The sequence below is a fragment of the Belonocnema kinseyi genome, chromosome 8, assembly GCF_010883055.1.
Source record: "Belonocnema kinseyi isolate 2016_QV_RU_SX_M_011 chromosome 8, B_treatae_v1, whole genome shotgun sequence".
NCBI classification, from domain to species: domain Eukaryota; kingdom Metazoa; phylum Arthropoda; class Insecta; order Hymenoptera; family Cynipidae; genus Belonocnema; species Belonocnema kinseyi.
Window position 1 is genome coordinate 79,800,704 of NC_046664.1, and position 23,910 is coordinate 79,824,613.

Below are 23,910 nucleotides of genomic sequence, written 5' to 3' on the forward strand. Positions count from 1 at the left end.
GACTCTTGGCTCACTACTTTCCAATCGAAACATCTAAATTTTGAATAATTTATATATTCTTCTTTTTTTGCACCATTTTGTTTTTGTTCGTTCACCACCAATCGAGAAAGTCCACCTGCGCAATTTGTTTTCGAGGTATATACTTTATTTCATAATTGAAAGCATTCAAAAAATATAAGAACCTTTGCGATCTTCTAGTTGCCATAATAGGAATACCTCTTTTCGGGCCGAATATGCGTTCTAATGGCTCGTGATCGGTTTTAAGTATAAACTTGTTACCATACAAATAATCATAAAATTTAGTTACCCGAAAATATTGCTCATGCTTCTTTATCGATTATGGCGCGTGATCTATTAATGAAATACTAGCACGTGAATATATTTCCATGTCTAACGTTTTATTTTGAATTTTTACGTCTAAATATTGTGGAACAACGCATTTTACGCTATTCGCCTGTTCAACTGTATTAATCTTCATGAATGGACTGCAACGCCCCATCAAGTCTCCCACACTTTCTTCATCCTCACTAGACTCGTCCTTATATTTCATTTGCTTTTTTGTATTCATTTGCATTTTTTACATGTCTTATTTTGATGCCAGCAAGTGTCTTTCAAATGTCCATTTTTTCCACAGCATACACAATTCATCTGCTTTCAATTTATTCCCGTTCGTATGTACTTCTTCTTCTGTTGTCACTGCTGAGGAATTCGATGCTATTTACTCTGAAATGCTTTGTTTATATCAGAGCTTGGGTCTTCGAGTTTCCCATTATCTGTACAAGCGACATCTCTCATTTTGATAACAGCAGCTTTGGCTTCTTTTACTGCTAATGCCGTTTTCAAGACCAGTTCTCAAGACAATGTTTCCGCCTTAAATAAATCTATTCTTGTATCTTCATCGCTTGTGAATTGCTCATGAATCGCTCATGAATTGCTCTTTTACAGATTCATCAGCGTCGGTGAATTCACATTTTTTCGGTGCACATATTTCACTGATTACGCTATATATTTTCGCGTTCACTTTCGTGAGTAAAATTGCACATTTTTTATATCGTTTACTATAAAATATAATTCAATCCTTTCTGTGAATTGTTCCCAACTGTCGTTTTCAATGTCAAAATCCAAATTTGTTCTGTTATCCATTTTTTCTCTTTCCCTTGAACTCTTTTTTCTTTGTTCTAAATCGCTATTTGTTTTCCCAAAAACACTTGTTTTAATTTTTTTCTCAGATTTTCAACCGTTTCCTTTATATTATCTTCATCGTCGTTATATTCTTCCTCTAATGTTTGTGTTCGCTGAGCTTTTATTAACTCATAAATCCATGACACTCCCAATTTATTTGTTTCACTCATTTGTGCACTTCCCCACCATTTCCTTTGTCACTCCACACGATTTTATTTCACATAGTTTATCCTCGTCGCCACTGTAATATATTTATCTATATAAATATTATAGTTATTTAGGGAGAGCAAATACAGTGAAATACCAGTAGAATGTTACTTTTTATCACGGCGATGTACACCGAGCGACAAGCTCTACGCGACTTTCTCTAGATACCTCTCGCTCGTTCTTACACCCATGTACTCACACTTACACAACGTCACATATACTACATGTCCCAAACAGAAGTGTCATGATATTCAAGATATTTCTTGCATGTGAATTATTCCCATCACCACTAGCTAAACAGAAATCGTGAGTAAATCATCTAAATCGTGATTTAGTGGACTAGACTATGCCCTAAAAGGCTGAAGAAATCAGGTTAGAGTAACTGGTGGGAGTATATGAGCCATTCTCTAGAAAGACTGCTCAATTCGATTTAGGTAATTTCTAACATTTATGAATTATTACATCGTTGCATGTCTATATTATGTGTAGTAGAATTTTCAAGCAATGTGAACAAAGGGATACGCTCACTCAGTCGGTACACATCTTTTTGAAAACTGTTTCAGTTCTTTTCCATTAAAACGGCTTAAGTATTAATGTATCAATACGCTAATAAATATAAATATTTAATTTATTTTTGATGTTACGTTTTTTGACCAGGGAAATGTTTGATTAATTTTGATGTTTATTTTTTTCTACATGGTCTATATCAATATTTTTAAAATATGGATTTAAAATTGTGAAAAAATGCTCTCTAGTTCTGCTGGTTTACGAGCTTAGGTATTTCAGATTAATATTTAACGTTTAATTTTTTAATTGGAGCATAATAAAGTACGCTCAAATAAAAATAATCACTCATTAAACACTGTAAATTCTTAAAAATTCAATGATCACAAAATGACATTTTTCGACTTGAGCCGTTCTTTGCAAGAACAACTCATATAGAGGTGCTGCGTGCGTATGTCGTAACCGGTGGGCAAAAAAGGTGTTTGAGCGTATGACGTCCTTATAGAAATGTTGAGTGTACACGAAAGATCCAATTAATCCCATTAGGCACGATTTTTTAATCAAATTTTTAATCGAATTTTTAATTCAAACATTCATCAGTTTCTACTCTGATTAGAAAGGATGAAGATTATTCTTATTCTTTTCTTATTATTATTATTATTTATTCTTAGTTCTATTGGTGAGTATAATATATCTATATTTTTAAGCTTTTTAAGATCTATACACACTTAGCATGCTGTACGATATAATTTCAATTTTATAAGAATTGTTACTTTCGGTAAACTTATTTGAATTTGTCAGGAATAAGTCCAAATTTAATTTGAGTTCAATCCGGAAGAATGCAGACAGTGTGTGTTCAAAAAGATAGCATGCTAAAAGTCTACTATTTGATACGGTATTTGTATGGATTTAAAGACCAGAAAGTTTTTTGAGTACGTTTCTAATCAGAAACGTCTGCGTGTACATATGCCACAATTGGATCTGTGTATGTTTAACTTTAGCGAATTAAAAATCTAATGAAATACGTCTGCATCCACGTATAATACCAACCGCACTGAACAAGTTTAACTTTAGCCAATCACATGTCTGACGAGACACGTCCATTGGCACTTATTGTAGACTCCTTACTATACAACTTTAACTTAAGCCAATAAAATGCCTAATCAGTCACGTCAACGTGTGTGGATACATTCATATACACTTTATTTAATAATTACAAAACAACTGCATTCGCAATTCTTAATGTAGCTGTTAAATTTTTGCAGGGTTTCTATCCGATTTTCTATTCGATGTATCTGTAAAAAGTTTTTGAGGATGACCATCCTTTAACGTCTTCAATCTTGCATTACGATATTCCCACAAGGGGTGCATGATATATCAACATACGATTGCCAAATTTGATTCAAATGTCATCTTCTGCTTATAGTTGCAGAGTTGAGTTCAGAGTTCGACTTTTTACCGAATGGCGCCCCTATTCCTTATGTTCCTCGCTCCGGCACTTCTTCTCCTACCGATAAACATTCTTCAGAAAGGAATCTTTCTCCTGTGGGATCTGATTCACCGGTTGAGCTTCATAGGGCCAAGTCTCCTCTTCGTGACAGATCCAGGTCTCCTCCTCCCATGCGTTTTCCTTCGCTTGTGTTTGGATATGAACCTGATAAACTTAAATTTCTTCGGCTTATTCCGCACTCGAATCCGCAACGATAATTTCAAATTCAAAGGCACACTTTTTCTGCCGGTACGCCAATCAAATTGATCGGAAAAGAATTATTTGAAGTAAGGCCCGTGCCTTACTTCAAACGCATGGGCCTAAACATTGAAAGCGGCAAGGTTATTGAATTGCCTCCAGAATTAGTCTAAGAAACGCCTTAAGTTTCCGCTCGCTCCATCAAAAATAATTTTGATTTGGCATATTTAAGGGGTGTGTAAACCAAAAAGCTACACCCTAATAATTCCTCAAAATACTGTGAACCTAAAATATACTACATTTCTAATCCAAAGTCAGATAAAATAAGCAATGATTCAAATAAGTTATAAATAGGGCAGACTACCCTACAGTAGATATAAGTTTGTATTTACTTCCGTATTAGGCAATACACTTTATGTGCAATAACGACGAAATACGTGTAACAGTGCAGCATAATCTGTAACAGTCTCGTGATATTGTGTTGTAGCGAGTATAGCCTTTCAGTTACGCTGTATTTTTTTATACATTTTCGGCATTCACTTTAAATAAAGTGATCATCCTATTTACATTTTGTTTTCAAATTAAAGATCATTAAATTTCTAAGCGATCTTTTAAATAAGGTTTTTCATTTAATCCTTTCAAATTTTTTTCTCAGTATGAAAAAGAATCGATGGAACAAGAATTATTTGCACTAGACATTCAAGAATTTAGATCTAAGTAAGCATTTCAATTAAGCCCATAATTTTGACCATTTCAGCCAACCATTATAACCACCACCAATTCATTTAAATTTAGTTCAATCATTTCACAAAAAATGAGAAATTCCTGCTTATAAACAAATTTCAAGAAATTTGAAATTGATTCTCAAATCTACAAATTAAAATCATTTTTGTTTATTCGCCTCTTTGCTTTTTTCGAGGCGACTAATAAATATCGTAAAACATCTGAAATCCATGCAAAGGCTAAAACATAAATACAGGGTCATTTATAGAAGATACTTCAATATAAAAAATTGAGCTTGATAACCAATATTAGTCGCTCTTGTGTTTTTTGCAGCGATATAAGCCTTGAAAACAGCATAATGGGAAATAATCATTCTCTTTAACTTCAAGAAATCATAAAAAAGCTTAGTAGCGCTCATTCGATGGGAGCAGATGAGCGGCCGCTCCCCCTAGTCTGGGAGGTGGGTTGTGCTCCGATATCTTGTGGCTGGATGAGGATTAATTGGTCCTAAAGGTCCATCGGACACCCACCCACCCGCAGGATATTGGACCACTTGAAATTCCTGGAGAACACTAAGCTACCCCGTATAGACTACTGTCCACCTCTATCTCCTACGTGAATTAGCATGTTTTTGACACGCATATAGAAGTTCTCTTCTGCGAACCAACGACATATTCACACGTTCGAGGGCACTAATCACAACGCCAATAATGTTAACCGAAGAAACTCTCCCCCTGTTCCTATTGCGTCAAGCAGAGCGTATTCAGTCGTTAATTGAGCGGTGAAGACAGGCACCACAATAAGCCAGGAGCCACTGAATGTTGTCAAAAACCAGGATTCAAAATTTCCGATCTCATGCCTTTATTAAAATAATGTCTTAGTAAAATTTATTTCTCTTTCAATTAACAGTTCGACGAGCATAACACCATAACACCATGAGAGATAAAGATAACTTAAAAAAGGAATTACAAAACATTAAGTAAATCTGAATACATAACGATTAAACAAAAAAACTTTTAAAGAGATAAAAAAGTAGAAACAAAGAAACAATTCAACACAACCTGCGAAAGAAAAAGAGAGAACTAACACCATCCTACCTCAAATACAAGGTATCATAGAATAAATAGAATGAATCAACAACAAACGCCATATCCAAACCGTATTCAAATAACCTGCAAAAAGGACCCATTCTGAACAACCCCGAAGATAAAGAGGCACCTATCAGTGATCCATAATTAAATAAAATCCCTTGCTCTTATGGCAAAGTCGATATTGTAGCAACTCGGAGGGAGGTTAGACAAAGTATAAAGAAACATGGTATTAAAGTCAGGCCAAAACATTTAACGCAATCAGCATGAGCTCAGCACCATATCGAAACAGGATATAAAATTTTATCTTACAAAATAACCGTTATTGCAAGAATACACAATGTTTGTCAAAACAAACATGGATGAGCAATCAAAATCCTGAAACACTCTGAAAACATCAATAGGGGCAATGGATATAATACCGATCCGTAGGATGCACCCATGGCAGTGACTTGTGTTGGAAATTGTGCATTGTGCGTGCATACTTTAAGTGCACACATATATTTTGTTATGTTCATATGTGGCAAAAAGTTTTTTTGCTTGGTTTGAAACTTTCTAAATTCTAGTAAAGCACGGTCAACATTTGTTTGATGGTAGAACTGGTTATCTGGCATTTTGCTATTGCATCAAAGGCAACGTTAATATTCGGATGTGCTTCTAGGGTGACCCTTACTTAATCTTTATTATCCCTAGCCTGTGTACCATCAGCTTCAATTAGGTCTTCGTTACCCACACCGTCCACTGATATTTCATAAATAGAAGGCTTCTGTTCCACTTATATGTTCATAGTATGTACGTCAACAGCGGAAATTATTCCTAAAATCTTGTAGTGATACGACTGATACAAGGGATCGAACTTTTTTACATTTAATGATTTCTTTATTCAAGCTTCAAGTTTAGTGTACAGAGAAAAAACATTCGAGAAATTAAGAGCTATTGAGGCTAATCTTCCCATTGTCAACATCTGTCTAGATTTTGCGAAAATTGTTTTATAAGGTTTACCAATTTAAAATAAAATCATTTTTTTCTCAAAAATAAATTTATTTTTATTTTTGCGTAAACTGCTAAAAAGGAGGATAAGTGTTAAGTGTACAAGCGAACACCTTTTTCGAAAAAAGCAGAGAACCAATGTGTTCTTTAAAAAACTCACAACCAAAAGCTGTAAAAAAAACTCTGATCCAACACCTTTTTGAAGCAGATTTGATATGAATGGTACGATATGGTACGTCAATCTTAATTCAATTATTGGTTGTTGAACCGCTCTTTCTGCTTCTTTTGAATTGAGCCATCAGCCTTCAGAGGATGTAGTTATACAGGATTATTATGAGTTTGATCAAGATCATCAGCAACACGTATATGTTTTGTTGATTCATCTGTAGCTGTTATATCTTATTGTGCAGGTTGCCCTAACTGATGTTCATTATAGACGTTTTCCCTGCCGAATCATCCTGTCCTTTTTTCTCCATTGCTCGGTCTTGTGCAATAAGTAAACTATTTCTGATGTCTTTCACCTAAGCGATGAAATCTTTTAAGTTAGTGCAACTTTCTATGTATGTGGATACTTTGCAGGAAACGTCCTCCTCAGTGGCTTATTTAACACGAGAGCATCCATGTCCACTTTTATTTTCAAACTTCGCCCTTTCGTAATAAGGACTTATTAATTCCTTGTTTCTTGCCGTATTTTCTATATCGGCCTGGCCATCTCGCTGCACACCATCGCCTACGTAACACATAAGGTGGCACCATGCAGTGGCTCCACGGGCGCCTTGACGATTCTCTGGAACTGAACAATTTTTCTAAATATTAAATGTATTCTAAATTTTCTGTATTAATTTCTAATTAATTTCTAATTACTGTAATCAATTCAAAATTCCTTGACATCTTTTAAAATTTCATAAAATACTATGAAATATTTCAAATCCTTTAAAATCTCAAACTAGATTATTAAAATCATTTTAAAATTCCTTTAAATCTATTAAAATATCTTAAAATATATCAAATCCGTTGAAATCTCATATTAAATTACTGTAATCAATTAAAAAACCCTTGGCATATTTTATAAACTGCTTAAAGTATTAAAAATCCTTACAAATCTTTTGAAATCTCTTGAAAATCCTTACAAATCTTACAAATCTTTTAAAATCTCTTGAAATTTTGCAAAGCTCTTGAAAATTCCTTGTTATTTTAAAAATACCCTAAAATATTTTAAATCCTTTAAAATCCCATACTAAATTATTGGAATAAATTTAAAATTCCTTGAAATCTATTAAAATATCCCAAAATATATCAAATCCTTTAAAATATCATATTAAATTATTGTAATCAATTGAAAATTCCTTGGCATCTTTTAAAATTTCCTCAAATACTATGAAATATTTCAAATCCTGTAAAATCTGAAACTAAATTATTAAAATAATTTAAAAATTCCTTTGAATCTATTAAAATATCTTGAAATATATCAAATCCTTTAAAGTCTCATATTAAATTACTGTAATCAATTAAAAATCCCTTGGCATATTTTATAACTTCCTCAAATTGTATTTAAAATCCTTAAAAATCTTTTGAAATCTCTTGAAAATTTGTAAAGCTCTTGAAAATATCTTGAAATTTAAAAAAACATGAATTATTTCAAATCCTTTAAAATATCATACTAAATTATTAAAATCATTTAAAAATTCCTTGAAATCTATTAAAATATACTAAAATATATCAAATCTTTAAAAATCTCATATTTAATTACTGTAATCATTTGAAAATTCCTTATCGTTTTTTAAAACTCCCTAACATATTTTAAATCCTTACAAGTCTTTTAAAATTTCTTGCAATTTTTTAAAGCCCTTGAAAATATCTTAAAATTTTAAAAATACCATGGAATATTTTAAATCCTGTAAAATCTCATACTAAACTATTAAAATCACTTGAAAATTCATTTAAATCTATTAAAATATCCTAAAATATATTAAATTTTTTTAAATCTTTTGAAATCTGTTGAAAATTCCTTGAAAATTTAAAAATACCCTAAAAATACATACATACAATTTTACAATTATATACAAAAATCGTCTTAGAAATAGCTAAACTTTAACTCGAGTAATTTCTATTGAAGCTTTAATTTAATAGTTTAACTAATCTACATACAGTTAAATTTTTTCTATTTTAAAATTTTTCTGTTTTCTAAATTTCAGTCTGAAATAATTTCATGTAGAGATTCTCCAATTGAGAAAGATACATTTAAATTTTCAACGCATTTAATTTATTTATGATTATTAATTTTTTATAAATAAACTTCCAAGTTTGCAATTCTAAATTTGCAGACTTGAATCCCATCGAGTAGAAAATTATTCATATTTCGTAGTTGAAAATGGTTGAAAATCAAATTTCGAAACTTTGGAATTTTCATTGATTTCATTTTCAAAACTCTAATCTACAAAAATTTCTATATTTAACGTTTTGGAACTTTTCTCTTTTTTAAATTTCAATCTGAAGCTTTACAAAATTTCAAGAAATTTCAAAAGATTTTTAAGGATCTTAAATATTTGTGAATGTTTTAAAAGATGTCAAGTAATTTTCAATTTATTTTTATAATTTCAAGGTACTTCAAAGAATTTTAACAATTTTAGAAGAGTTATTTAAAAAAATTCCAAAATACTTCAGAAATCTTTCAAAGGTTTCTAGGTGTTTGAAAATATTTTGAAGGTTTAGAAATACTTGAGAGTATTTAAAAAGGTTCCAAAGAGTTTTCAATTGATTACAGTAATTTAATATAAGATTTTAAAGGATTTGAAACATTTCAGGGTATTTTTAAAATTTCAAGGAATTTTCAAGAGCTTTAAAAATTTTCAAGGGACTTCTACAGATTTTTAAGCATTTCAAATGTTTCAGTATGTTTTGAAAGATGTCAACGAATTTTCATCCTATTTTTCTAATTTCCAAGAATTATGAGATTTTGTAAGATTTAATATATTTTATGATATTTTAATAGATTGCAAGGAATTTTCAATAGATTTCAAAATATTTTAGAGGATTTTCAATATTTACGGTTGTTTAAAAAGATTTCAATGAATTTTAAATTCATTTTTATAAATTAAAGGAATTTCAAAGAATTTCAATAATTATAGCAAGGTTGTTTAAAAAAACTCCAAAGTACATTAAAAATCTTTAAAAGATGTCAAGATTTTTCAAAAGATTTTGAAGGTTTCGAAATATTTGAGAGCATTTTAAAAGGTTTTAAGGAATTTTCAATTGATTACAGTAATTCAATATGAAATTTTAAAGGATTTGATACATCTTAGGATATTTTACTAGATTCCAAGGTTACGATGGGAACATTTCAAGAGAGACACCCTTACCTTTTAACAACGACACAGAAATCGGATTTCATAGTTCAAAGGATTTGATTAATTCCAGCATATTCGTTTTGTGCTGATGTAAATTCCGTTGCCTTAAAACACATTTATTTAATTTCTCTCATTAAATATAGCAATGTTACATTTATTTAAAAAATGCTTAACGCAACTGCATCGTCATGTTTTTTTGCGTTTTATTCTTATTTTAGTCTGTAATTTTTAAAATGCTATTTAACTTCAGTATGACATGTAACATAAAATTTATTAGTAGGACTACAAAACCGACTGTGAGATTTAATATTTTTTAAACGAAGCTTGGCATCATTTCTAAGATCCAGTTTGGATAATTTATCAATTTTAATTTCTGTTGACGAATGCAAAGAAGAAAATCATTCGTGTCAGCATGAATGGAGCGGGCCCCCCCCCCATCTGTGACCATTTGCAATAATTAACAAGAACCCCTCCCCCAGAATTCGCCTTAATAAATGACAGGATATTATGTAAATACTGAAATTTACGAATTAAGTAAGTACATTCTTTACCGAGAAACTTGCTCTAATGAAATGTAAATAATCAGAAGAAAAAACGGGGCGCATGTTATCTAAGAAATATCGACTATAGGATATTATATAATGAGATCCAGCACAAGAATGTTCTTTCATTTCATTGTGAATAGACTTATTAATTCAAACATTCATCAGTTTATCCTCTGATTAGAAAGGATGCAGGTTATTCTTGCTTTCGTCTTATCATTATCCGTTATCCTCAATTCTATTGGTGAATATAATATGTCTATAATTTTGAGTGCTTTCTAAAATATAGTTAAATAGCATGTTGTACGATACAATCTTAATTCGAAACGAATTCTTACTTTTGGAAAACTGAACTTCAATTTGTCAGGAATAAGTTCGAATTTAAGTTAATTCCGGAAAAATCCAGACTGTGTGTAGTATAAAAAATAGCATGCGAAAAGCGTGCCAACTGATACGGAATTCGTACAGATTCAAAAACCAGAAAGTCCTTTGAGTAAGTGTCTAATCAGACACGTCTACGTGAACATATGGCACACTTTTATTTTTGTACGTATTACTTGAGCTAGTTAAAAATCCCATGAAATACGTCTCCATGGACAAACGATACAAACTTGACTAAACGAGTTTAACTTAAGCCAACAAAATGTCAAATTAGATAGGTCTGCGTGCACATATGGTACTCTCCTAACTGTGGACGTTTAACATAAGACCAACAAATGACCAACTAGATGAATTTTCGTGCGCATATGGTATATGCTTAAGTATGCTAGTTTAACTTTAGTCAATCAAATGTCTAATGAGTTACGTCTACATGCACATATTATAGACTCTTATTGTACAACTTCATCTTAAGGCAATAAAATGCCCAATTAGACACGTCTACGTGTATATATAGTATCCTCCTGACTGTGTGCTTATAAACTATTGTCTAAACGTCCACAATAATTAGCTTAAGCTCAATTCTATTCGAATACACTTCAATACATTTTAATTAAAAATTACATAAGATCAAGCTTTTTTTAAGCAGGTTTTGTTATAAACGTTGCCAGAAGTTGAAAGTTATGTTAGATAGAATTACATTAACAATTAAAACTTTATTTTGAATTCTTAATATAGCTGTTAACTATCTGCAGGGTTTCTATCCGATTTACAGAAAAAAAGCTTCTGGTTTTTCCATGCAAAGTTTCCGAGGATGACCATCCTTCAATTTCTTCAAACCTGTCTCCCAATATTGGCGCAAGGGATACATGATATACCAACATATGTTTTCCAAATTTAAGTTAAATGGCATCTTATATTTCTGGTTACAGAGTCGAGTTTAGAGTTCGACTGTTTACCGAATGGCGCCCCTATTCATTATGTTCCTCGTTCTGGCACTTCTTCTCCTACCGACAAACATTCTTCAGAAAGGAGTCTTTCTCCTGTGGGATCTAATTCATCGGTTGAGCTTCATAGGGCCAAGTCTCCCCTTCGTGACAGATCCAGGTGTCCTCCTCCCATGCGTTTTCCTTCGCTTGTGTTTGGATATGAACCTGATGAATTTAAATTTCTTCGGCTTATTCCGCACTCGAATCCGCAACGACAATTTCAAATTCGAAGGCACACTTTTTCTGCCGGTACGCCAATAAAATTGATCGGAAAAGGATTTTTTGAAGTAAGGCCCGTGCCGAGCGAAGTACAAAATGTTTTAACAACATCCGCGGGGGACGTCCTTGCAATATTGGAAAGTAATTATCATCTTCAAGGAATATATAATCAAAATAGAAAACGCGTGGCGCTAAACATTGAAAGCGGCAAGGTTATTGAAATGCCTCCAGAATTAGTCAAAGAAACGCCTTTAGGTTCCGCTCGCTCAATCAAAAATAATTTTGATTTGGTATATTTAAGGGGTGTGCAAATCAAAAAGCTGTACCCTAATAATTCCTAAAAATACTTTGAACCTAAAATATACTGCATTTTTAATCGAAAGTCAGATACAAATGTGATAAGTAACTATTAATTACATGGAAGTTTTTTTTCATATTTTCTTATAAAAATATGTAAGAAGTAAAATCATTATAGACTCATAATGATTTATTAAATAAATTATAAATTTGGCAGACTACCTTACAGTAGACAGAAAGGGTGTATTTACTTCCGTCTTAGATCGTACACTTTATGTGCATTTTCGATGAAATACGAGTAACAGTTCGCCATAATCTGCAACTGTCTTGTGATGATACGTGTTAGCAAGTATATAATTTCGTTTACGCTGTATTTTTATAAATTTTTCTCATTTACTTTTTTAAAAAGTTATCATTCTATTTACTCTAATTTTTAACTCGAAGATCATTGCATTTTTAAGGGATCTTTTGAGCGCATTTTTCCATTTAATCCTTTCAGTATTTTTATTTTCTGTATAAAAAATAATCGATGGAATAGGAATTATTTTTATTTGACATTCAAGAATTCAGATCTATTTGAAACGCAGTCAATCAGTTTGCGGAAATTTTAATTGTTAGAACTCAGTAGGTAAAAAGGTCGAACTGGATCTATTCATTTAATTTGTAATTTTATCGGTTTGAGTATAGAACCGACGCTATAGCAATACCGAATTACATCGATTAAGTAAGTATTGAAATGGAGCAGTTCTTCATGTAGAACTCGCAACGTTCATAAGTTGAATGTCAGCTGTTTAAAGCATCGAAACAGATACTGTTCCACTTTTGTATCGGGTACTTAACAAAATTTGAATCAAAGTGCGTCGATATAGATATACTCGCTATGCTTCGCTGCGTTCGACTCTGCAGGTTCGACTGACGACGAACAGCGAGTATCCAACGAATCTGTAACTTAGGAGCTTCGCATGAGCATTGCGCTGAGTTGAGGCGCCGGACGTTACAGATTCGTTGAACCCAGACGCCTTTAACTATTTAAGTAAGTAAATTTGTTTTCTTGAAACTGACTCTAAATAAATATAAATATTTATAAGGATACACTTGAAGCTTATAATCTGTGAGAGAATGTCTATAGGATTTTATATCCTGAACTTGCACATCCCTTAGGAAACAACGGCCTAGTGGCATTTTATTCAACAAATGCGGCTTTATTTGTTTTGGCGATAAGTAAAATTGGCGCTGCTAGGTCAAGTGTCGCTCAGACTAAGGCTGAACATTTTCTTTAAAACAGATACTTATACCTTTTTTGTATATATAAGTAGGCATCTTTCAGTATCATGATTAGCTTGTTATAATCTGCAGAATAAAGTATTCGTGATTCCGTTGTTTTGAGTTCTTTCACTTGGTGTCTTATTAAATTATTGAAACCTAGTTTTGAAACAAGATCATTTGAGGAAACATAACATAAAGTCTTGGATGTATGAATAAAAGCTCTCAGATCTCTACAATAAAGTATTCCCTGAGTAGGTAGTTTTTTGTATCAACACATAGAGCTGAAACGATTCCCACAGTTACATTTTTGATTACGTTGTAATTCGTTTGTATTTTTGAAAATCCTCTCCTGAAATGATTGTCCGGTTTAAAAATTTCTTTGAATTTTGTTTCACAAAGCTGAATAGAAGCGGTTTTCCACCATCTGACTCAGTTAATTGTAATTTGGATGTTCTCAAATCTTTTCTCTGGTCTCTTTTTTATTTACTATTGACGATGTTACTTAATTATGTTAATTCGGCGGTGTTTCCGGAAAGCAGTCAAATTTTTTACCTGGAAAGATGAATTTATGAAGCTTACCTTTTGCAATAACAGTACAAACATGCTGATAATAAGGTTATAAACAATTTAAGATCGGATCTGTCGGTAATGCAACATTTAATTGTACTGAAAAATGGTCGGCTTTGATAAAAGATAAATCAGTTATGATCAATATAAATCTGTGAAAAATCCAATTGCCCCTCTAAAAATTAAAAAATAAATCTTAACAAATAAAATAAAAATCATATAAAAATAAGGACGCCATTTTATAGAAATTTTTCTCAGGAATGGCTGTGTTTCTTGACTTTTTTGAAACATCGCCTCGATTTCAAGACAGCATTGAAATTTCGATTTTTTAAATTTATAACGATTTTTTTTTCTTGAAAACGACCATGGCAAAAATTTAGGTTTTCATCGGAAAATAGTTAAGAGACATCCAAGATACAAAATAAAAAAAAATATTTGCAGTGTTCGCACCTTTAGATACCGTGGGTAAATTTCAAAGTTTTACGTTTGAATATTCGAAAATTGTCGGATTTTGTACGTTCCCTTCAGAAATAGTTTTTCCTGTTACGTATTTCTAAAACCGTGTATGAAGTACATATGCCAAGGGGAAACTTCCGACGTAAACTAGAGTAGTATTATCTTTAACTGCCCAATGGGGATGTTGTATGAAATGACATACAGATTTTTTTGGAAACTTGAATCAGTGTATAACGCTATGGAGAAAAGAGAAAAGTTTTTAAAGTTTCTAATACTTCAAAAAATTCTATTTTACGTATATTTGATCACATTAAAATAGATGTGACGTCACTAAGGTGCGCATTAATGTAAATATTGTAAGTGGCGTCAAAAATATATCTTTGATGGAGTCCATATTTGTAAAAACATGATGGAATACTGATAGAATAATAGAATAAATAGAATAAAATAGTCAATAGAATAAAAAAAGTCAATAGAATAGAACTAAATTCGTCATGATTGACCAAAACAAATTGAAACGTTTGGCGAGTCAGTCGCAAATATGGTTTGAAATCTGCAAATAGAAGCAAATTTTTACGTCACATGAACGTTCTGTTATATCTATCAAAATCTATTTCTGAAAAAAATAATCAATTTAAAGAAAGGAAGAATTTTTGCTAATGAACCAATGTTAAAACAAAATATTTTCGACGCTGATAAGAAGATGCAGTTGGTACAAGAAAAATATTTGGTTGCTATAGAAGGTACCACATATTTTGTTTCGCCCTGTTATAAAGTTATTAAATACACTGCTGAAATATAAGTCTGGATGAAGAGTGGAAGGGGGCAAAAATGGCTTGAGCGAGGCATTACTATAAAATTACAATTTTCTTATTATTTAAGAAGTAATAATTACATAAAGTTCAAACGCGTTAATTCAAAAAAGGTTATGAGGCTATGGTGGAGCCGCCAAACGGACAATCACTTTTAATGAATTTCGCGAAGACGAATCACTTCGACGCACTCAAGCTACAGTCTAAAGTAGCCTTGACGACAATAATAATCGTTCACTTGCCATTTGTTTCCCGGCATTCTTTATATTCTGACGCATGCGCATCTGAAATTCTAGAATATTCTATATAATAGTAACAATAATCTCAAATCAGGAATTAAATTTTAGTTTATAATAATCAGCCATCCTATACGAAGTTTGGTCCTCCAAACTTTTGACTCATTTCCGGCGGCAGCTTAGTACATATAATTTCCTTTTGGTTTTAAATTTTACGACTCGTAATCTTTTAAGTACATAGGTCTCTTTTGTAATCGCTTAGGTCCACAGCTCCAATTGGCGCAAAAGGGCCGTTGTTTGAAAATTTCTATCACGACTTTCATTCAACCTTTTTAAGTCTATACGTGTCACTGGGCTCAATACCAATAACGACTAATGGCCCTTTTTAAGTCGACTGAAGCTTTGTAGAAAACCCTGTGGCAATAGGATTTCCCTTGATAAATACAATGTCGCCTAATTCACATTTTACAGTCTGGTTTCTCTTAGCATCATAATAGGATTTTTATTGCGCTTCTTCTGACAATATTTTCTCTTGCAATTTTTCTTTTAATTCGCTCCGGTAGGTGTATGTTTCTCTGACTGCTGTAACTTTTCTAAGTTCGCCTTCGTAAAATCTGAGTATGTAACCTAATGAAGCTTCAAATGGTCTGATATCTAGAGACTTACTGGCAGTAGAGTTTAATTCGCCCTCGATTTTCTTGACCTGCAAATCCCAATCATTCGTATTTCCATTTTGGGTAGCAATTTTCATTAACGAAATAATTGTACTAATCAGTCTCTCTATCAATCCGTTCGCTTGAGGGTGACGACCGGAATTAAGCTTATGCTTAATTCCATGCTTAAGACAGAAACTTTGAAAGATTTTAGACGTGAAGCACGTCCCTCTGTCGGTAACTAGATATTCCGGTGCTCCAAAAAGTTCTACAAATTCTCGAGTTTTCTTTACTGTGCTAACAGCATTTACATTTTTAACAGACTTTAAACTTGTGAATTTCATTAAATTGTCAATAAAACTAATGACATACTGGTTGCCACGAGAGGTTTTAGGAAATGGTCCTACATGGTCACAATGTGCAATTTGAAAACGCCTACGGCCAGGTGGAATAGGGTGTAGTTCACCTTCTTCTTCCAACTTTATTCTAAGCAAGAATACACTCCAAACAATTTCGGACGTGGATCTTTACATAACGCCTTAGTGCCAGAAAAGAAAACTGCTCCGTAATTCGACTGACAGTTTTATCAACTCCAAAATGGCTGTGTAATTCATAATACCTGGTAACTATAGATTTTCGTATGTTTGGGAACATAAAACAATTCTTGAACTCGAGTCCTCTTTCGGAGTTGTTTATAAAATGAACTGTCCCGCAGAACAAAATCTTTTACCTTGTCTTTCTTTAGCTTTGTCCTCTCGCTTTCAGGTTTTCTTAGAATCTCAATCATTTATAACGCTTTTTCACACGCTTCTTTGAAAAATTAGAACTTCATCATCGCGTGTTTTAATAGTTAAAATGTGACATTTAATCTCTCTAGAGTGAAAATTTTCTACTGAGGCACCCGATAATGCGTCAGCATGCATCATACACTCTCCTTTTCGATATTTAATTTAAAACGTAAAATCATTTATTTCACTCATCCATCGGGAAATTTGAGAATTTTGTGTTTTCCGTGCATTCCGATTGACTAAACATTGACAATCAGTTATTATCACGAATGTTATTTCAATTAGAAAATTCCGTAGGCATCTGAGAGCCCATGCAATTGCAAGTAACTCAAAACGACTTGAGTGATAAAGTCGTTTGGTCTGAGTGGTTCTTCTGCTCGTAGCGCAAGCCAATCTTGAGGGATCTTCTTGCCTATCAGCTTGTAATAACAGCGCACCTAATTCCACAGCCGATGCGTCTGTGTGTAATTCTCTTTTCGCCAAATTGGGATTGTACATTTTTAAAACAGGTTTCCTTACGAGACTTGCTTCCAGGGTTTGGAAAGCCCCTTCCTGTTCATCACGTTATAGAAAGGATTGTTTCTTTTAAAGAAATTTCGTAAGTGGAGCTGCGATTCTAGAAAAATTTTCGAGGAACCTTCTAAAAAAATTACTGAGCCCCAAAAATCGCCTTAGTTCATGCTGGTTATTTGGTCTCAGGAAATTTTCTACCTCTAATATTTTTCTTTCATCTGGCCTCGATACATTAGTTTAGCAAAATACATCGGAACATTTACCAGAACGAACATTTCCCTATTAAACTCGCCTGTTTGTGTCTCGGTTATGAAAGCGGTTTTGTCGCGTGAACTTTCTTCCACAGGTATTTGCAGATAACCCGATGCTAGATCCAACGTTGCAGAATACCGCGACCCATAAACCTTCTCAAGCAAATTGGAAAATTAAACGGCTTTGTTATTTGATTCAACTTTCGATAGCCTACCACGATCCGTGGGGTTGTATCTTTCTTTCGAATTATAAAAGCAGTACTCGCGAAGTCAGAATTTGTTCCTAAAACAATGCCAGCTTCTTTATATTCGTGAACGATTTTGTCTAAGTCTGCGCGATCTTTAGCATTCACGCTAGATCTCCATTTCCCTCTTATTGGTACAACCTAAATCAGTCATATCACTCGCGATGCAATCCAAATTTTCTTCGAGTAAGCTAATAAGTTGTTGTATTTATGAAAATGTGACTTGTTCGTTCGTGTAAGCTTCCGCGTCTGATATACATCGCGTTTTTTTAGTAGTCTAACAGGAGCTTCCTCAATTGCAAGTATATCATCCCCTATTTTCTATCCCTTTTTAATTTTAATTTTCTCGTCTCGAAAATTTGTAATCGGTAATTCAAGAACTCCTACATCTGAGCAAAATTTAATGAAGCTAATTGTACCCGCCTTTATTTCCTTATTCTCTTCTGTAATTAAGCACCTTCGCCCAACTTTATAATCATTGAAAATACTAGTGTCTACATTCAAGAAGTTTAGTTTACATCCACTTCACCTGTAGGAAATATCTAAGGCTTCTGTAAAAGTTCTACTTAAATTATATCGGGCTCTTGAGCTGTGTTATGCACAAATCCTAAAATCAATTTCTTCAGATTTTAAATGATCAAGAACGACTGTTTGAGTTACTATTCCAGGTGAGATAACCTCACTGTTTTCAACTCCCTCTAATTTAGACATATTCTGAATCACGCATAAATTTTCATTGAGAACCACTTAGGCATGAATAGTGCATACTGATGCACCAGGGCCAATTTCAGCGCGCTGCTAACCTCACCTATATGAATTTCACGAATAAATTTTTCAGACTCCTTGTTTTGAAATTCACTCGAAATAAGGTTTACCTCATTCTTCAACACACTTAATTCATTAGACATTTTATTATCTTTCTCTACATTCTTACACGACGTGTAAGCCCTATCTGTTTACGTAAATAACAACTTATTTCTCTGCATGGGTTTGAACAATTTCTAAAAATATTACCAACAGACTTACAATTATAACACGTGGTGCTCCCTGTAGTAGAAGATATAAACAATGTGCTTCTCCTATCCTCTTCTTTTGCTATCTCCTTCTTGATTCCTGTTACTCCAGTATTATTTGTCGAGGTTCGAGGAAGAAACGAAGTGCCTCTACCCTGCTTCTTTCTCATCACGGATATCACTCACAGATAAATCAAGTCCTGAACAGAGCCATATTTTATCTAGAACGTACACTTGCACTGTTTTAAAGCACTGGGATCTCCGATAAGCGACTGTACTCCTCTGCCTGTCATTTCTTGTTGCTGCTGTGCTTGAGCTGCTACAGAGGTATGTAATTGTGATAACGCGCCCTCCATCGATGAAAGCGCACGTATCATGCCATCTGCAATAATGCTTGTTCCCTCGTAATAATCACTGCTAGAGGCGCTCTCAGCCCTTCGTAGTTCTGCCATAGCACCATCCTTCTAAAATTGTTCTAGCGTCGCCCTAGCCGATTTGCTTAAGTTTACCAGTGAGTAATTTCAAGATTTGGGTTAGAAATGTTGTACAAATATTTAAAAAAGAAGTTTTTGAATTGATACAGGGAAGGTGCATTTTTAATATTATATGGTATTTTATTCCATAAACGGGCACCTCTGACTATAAATTTCCTTTGAAGCTTACACGTTCTGTGCAAGGGAATCCTAATAACTGAATTCCTTTTACGAAGCTTAGAGTGTGCTGGAAGGTCTCTGTCTACAAATTGAAAGAGGTTAAATAGATACTTAGAAGCTTTGTTCTGAAAAATAGTGAGGAGCAAATGACCCTTATGGAATTGTCTTGTTTTGGAAAAATTAAGCAAACCAGCCTTATGTCGGTATGGATTTATGTGTTCGTATTCGGACAAATTGTAGATAAAGCGGACACAGGCATTTAACGCAAGCTCGAGCTTCAAATTGAAATCGTCGGTAAAATTATCATATGCTAAACAACCGTAGTCAAAATCAGGCATGATTAAACTCTTAAACAGAAGTATCCGAGTGGAGGTAGGTAAAGAGTCCTTATTCCTATATAGCTGATGTAAAATTCTGTATGATTTCCTCAAGATGCTCTCTACCTGCTCTTTCCAGGACAAGGTACGATTAAGGAAATATCCAAGATCTTCAACCATTTCCGAGAACGAGATAATGAGACTCTCAATACAAAGTGGGGAAAATGATGCCAGAGTTTCAAATGACGGAGATGAAGTAGGTCCAATAACAATTGCCTGAGTTTTGCCCGGGTTGAAGGTGAGTCCATTCTTCCAGGCCCAGAGGATAACGTCATTAATATCCTCCTGGACTAGAACAAGTAATCTACTTAGAGAAGACATCGATCCCGGTAAGTAAATTTAAAAATCGTCAGCATATTTGTGATAGCTACAATGTTGAAGTTCACTTCCAAGGTCAGAGATGAAAAAATTTAAAAGAAGGGTGCCAGAATGGAACCCTGAGGAACCCCACTCTTGGCCTCCCACCAGTCAGAAATCCTACCACTACTATTAATAATTCTGTAAGACCTATTATTGAAATAGGATCGGAAACATTTAACGACAGAACTTGACACGTTAAAAGATTTTAATTTTTGTAGGAGTAACTTATGGTTGACCATATCAAAAGCCTTCGAAAAATCAAACAGGACAACAATCGTGATCTCCCTATTATCCATTGCTAATTTAAGATCCGTCGTTAGTTTAAGGGAAGTAGTAAGAGTGCTATGTTTCGCCCGTAAACCTGATTGCATCGGGTCAATGGCCCTAGATGTTTTGCGAAATTTGGAAAGTTGAAGGTGGAAAATTTTTTCAAGTGGTTTAGATAGTGCACATAAAATATAAATTGGCCGGAAGTCTTTCGGGGAAGTAGGTTTAGAAATTTTGGGAACTTGGCAAATAACTGCCTTTTTCCAGATATCTGGGAAAATACCGACCTGTAGGGAAGCATTATAAATATGCAAAAGAAAAGGGAAGATAATTGCAAGGGCAAGTTTAATCATTTTTATTGATATTCCATCAGATCCTATAGCGTTTGATTTGATTTTAAGTATTTTTTCCAGAAGTATTTCAGGTGTGATGTCATCAAAAAAGAAGTCAGAATCATTAAATGTTGAATTTATAGGGGTAGTGGAAAATGATGATGGTAAGTCTGAAAGTGGGAACGTAAAAAAAGTCTTTATCAGGTCATTAGGAAGTGAGATTTAAATTAGTGTTAAAATCTCCAGTAAGGATAGTTAGGAATAAGTGAAAAATTTAATGATTCAAGCTCTGTACCATAGGATACGTTGGGTGGTTTATAAATTACTCCCACTAAAACACTATTAGACGTTAACTTAACTTCAACAAAGAGAAATTCGGTCTTGGGATAAGTTGCCACCGGACTCACTTCAACCGTTTCTTCGAAAGAGCGAATAGTTATCAATTGCAACGAGACTAGAAGATATATTTGGAGTTAACCAGAACTTAGAAACAGTAATTATATAGTAGGAACATGTACTGAAAAAATGTTTAAATTGTCGAAAATGTGCCAACAGAGACTGGGCGTTAACATGGCAAATGCTTACGGTATCTATTCATATATAAAGAGAAACATTACAATGTGAATACGGTACATAAATATAGTCAATTTGTAGAGTTGGCGCAAGGCTGAATTAGCATATTAATAAATACATATTAAACCGTCAAATTGAGATCGATAATTATTTAGAGGCACAGCACATAATATGGTCAGCATGCAGTTAATTGCCACATGAAAGAAAATGTAACTTAATATGTAGGAACAAAATGCTGTATATTTACCTTATGTGTTTAAGCAGATGAAACAGAAGTTTCTCAGAAATGCAGCAAGGAGATTTAAACACTTTTCTATGCAAATAAACAAAATTGACTGAGGATGCAGAGAGAAAATGAGTGAAATACATGTAGTTAGGTAGGAGAAACACTTGAGAAAAATTAGCGCTACAGTTAGTCGGGGAAAAATAAAAAAAATATTGGACTTAGGCTGTGGTTGCTATTGTAGTCCCTCTATAGATAGTAGGTTTGCAAGATATAGTTTTGGAGAACCGTCCGCCTTACGCAAAAAATTCTTATACCAGAAATCCAAAGATATTTAATTTTCTTGTCTCTTTGGAGACCGAGAGAAATAGCATAGATTTTCAGGTTGAGTGGAGTTAAAGCGTCGCGAAGATAAATAAAGCGTTTCTCATTTTCGGTCTATCCCAAACTCGAGGTAGAAAAATTCCTTTTGATGTTACATATCTCGATCATTTTATCGCGTAGATCCTGACGGTTGAATTTGACTACAATGATCGGTGGGGTAGTATGATGAGTGAGTGACGGTGTGTTAATAATACGGTAAATGTGGACGTCATCCTTAACAAGAGGCACATCAAGAACCCTGGCAATCGACTCTACGTTGGACATAAGGTCCTCGTTTGATTCATTGGAAGACCATAGATTTCAAGAGTAGTATGTAAAGCCGCTTGATCGTTCAGATTTTGCGCGTGTTCAAGTGCAGCCACTTCCATCCTAAGATCTTTTACTTCCTTCTTAACGAGGTGAATTTCCTCAATTTGCACTACGAAGCCGGCTTTGAGAAAATCTATGCGGATAGTGTTATTGTTGAGGTCAGTCTTTATTTCCAAAAAGGTGGAATTTATCTTTTCATTAAATTCCTGTTGTCGAGCTTCGAATTCACTAAATCTCGCTAAAATCTCACGAGACTGCGCAAGGTATTCACTTTGGGCGTCCGAGACCACTTGACGTAAAAGTTCAACGAGACCCGGAGGTAGAGCAGGTGGATTGACAGGGGTGGGAGTAAAGGGTACAGAATGTGCACTACCGACGTTCCGAGAATCACAGATCTCGTTATTGGTACTAGAGTTGGTATCAGTAAATGAGCTGGGCTGGTTCTAACGCAAGATTCCTACCTTAACGACATCTAGAAGCTTCGACCTGTAGTGGTTCGTGTCCGTGCTAAAAATTTTCTGGAAAAAGGTTTCGTGTCCATGCTAAGCTTCGAGAACGTTCTTGAAGGATCCTGATGACATCACGATATCGCTATAGTCTGTAGCGAAATTCATATAAACAGGTTCAAGAGAGCTACGTATGGCATCCTGTTTTGAATATTTGATTTATTGCTTCCTGATAGATGATACTTTACCTGAAAATTCCTGCTTTTATTTGTTTAATGCGCAGAGGATGCAGGTGGACAGAGGAAATTTGATATGAAGGTTATGCATGGCATCCTGTTTTGATTAAAAAATTCCTGCCCTTATTTGTTTAATACGTATAAGCTTATAGAAGATTCTAGGAAGATTTGATGACGTCATAGAATGATATTTCGCAATTGTGTGAAGGCAGAATTTGCGAAAACCAAGTTTCAAGGTTATCAAATGCATGTGTCAAGGTTAAATGAGAAAAAGAAGGATGATTTATTGATTCCTTTCAGATAATACATTCAATTATTTATTTAATACGTATAAGCTTCTCGAATGTTCTTTGGGGGTCTGTCTTTTTTAAGAAAAAGAGAGATATATTTATGGGAAGGAGAATAAAAGATTCAAGGTTATTTTCAATTACGCATAAGATTTTGCGATGTTAAAAAATAATATGCCACATGTGTCGATTATAATGTAGAACGTTCTAGAACAATGTTTCAGCATATGATGCAATATCAGACAATATTGTTCAAAAGTCTTCAGAAACTCGTAGAGGGGGTGAGCATCTATAAAATGAGGCTAGCTCTACTCCTTCATCAGTTTATTGTCAGATATCAGATTGTAAAGAAGAAAGGCAACAGGAGCTAAAAAATCGTTTAAACGTGTTTCTAAATAAAATTAGAGAATTAAAAGAAGTGATACAAGTGCGAATCGATTTACATACTTTAACGAGAAAGTTGTATACGGTGAATATTAACAAGTGAAGATGGATTTTGCAATCTGTGAC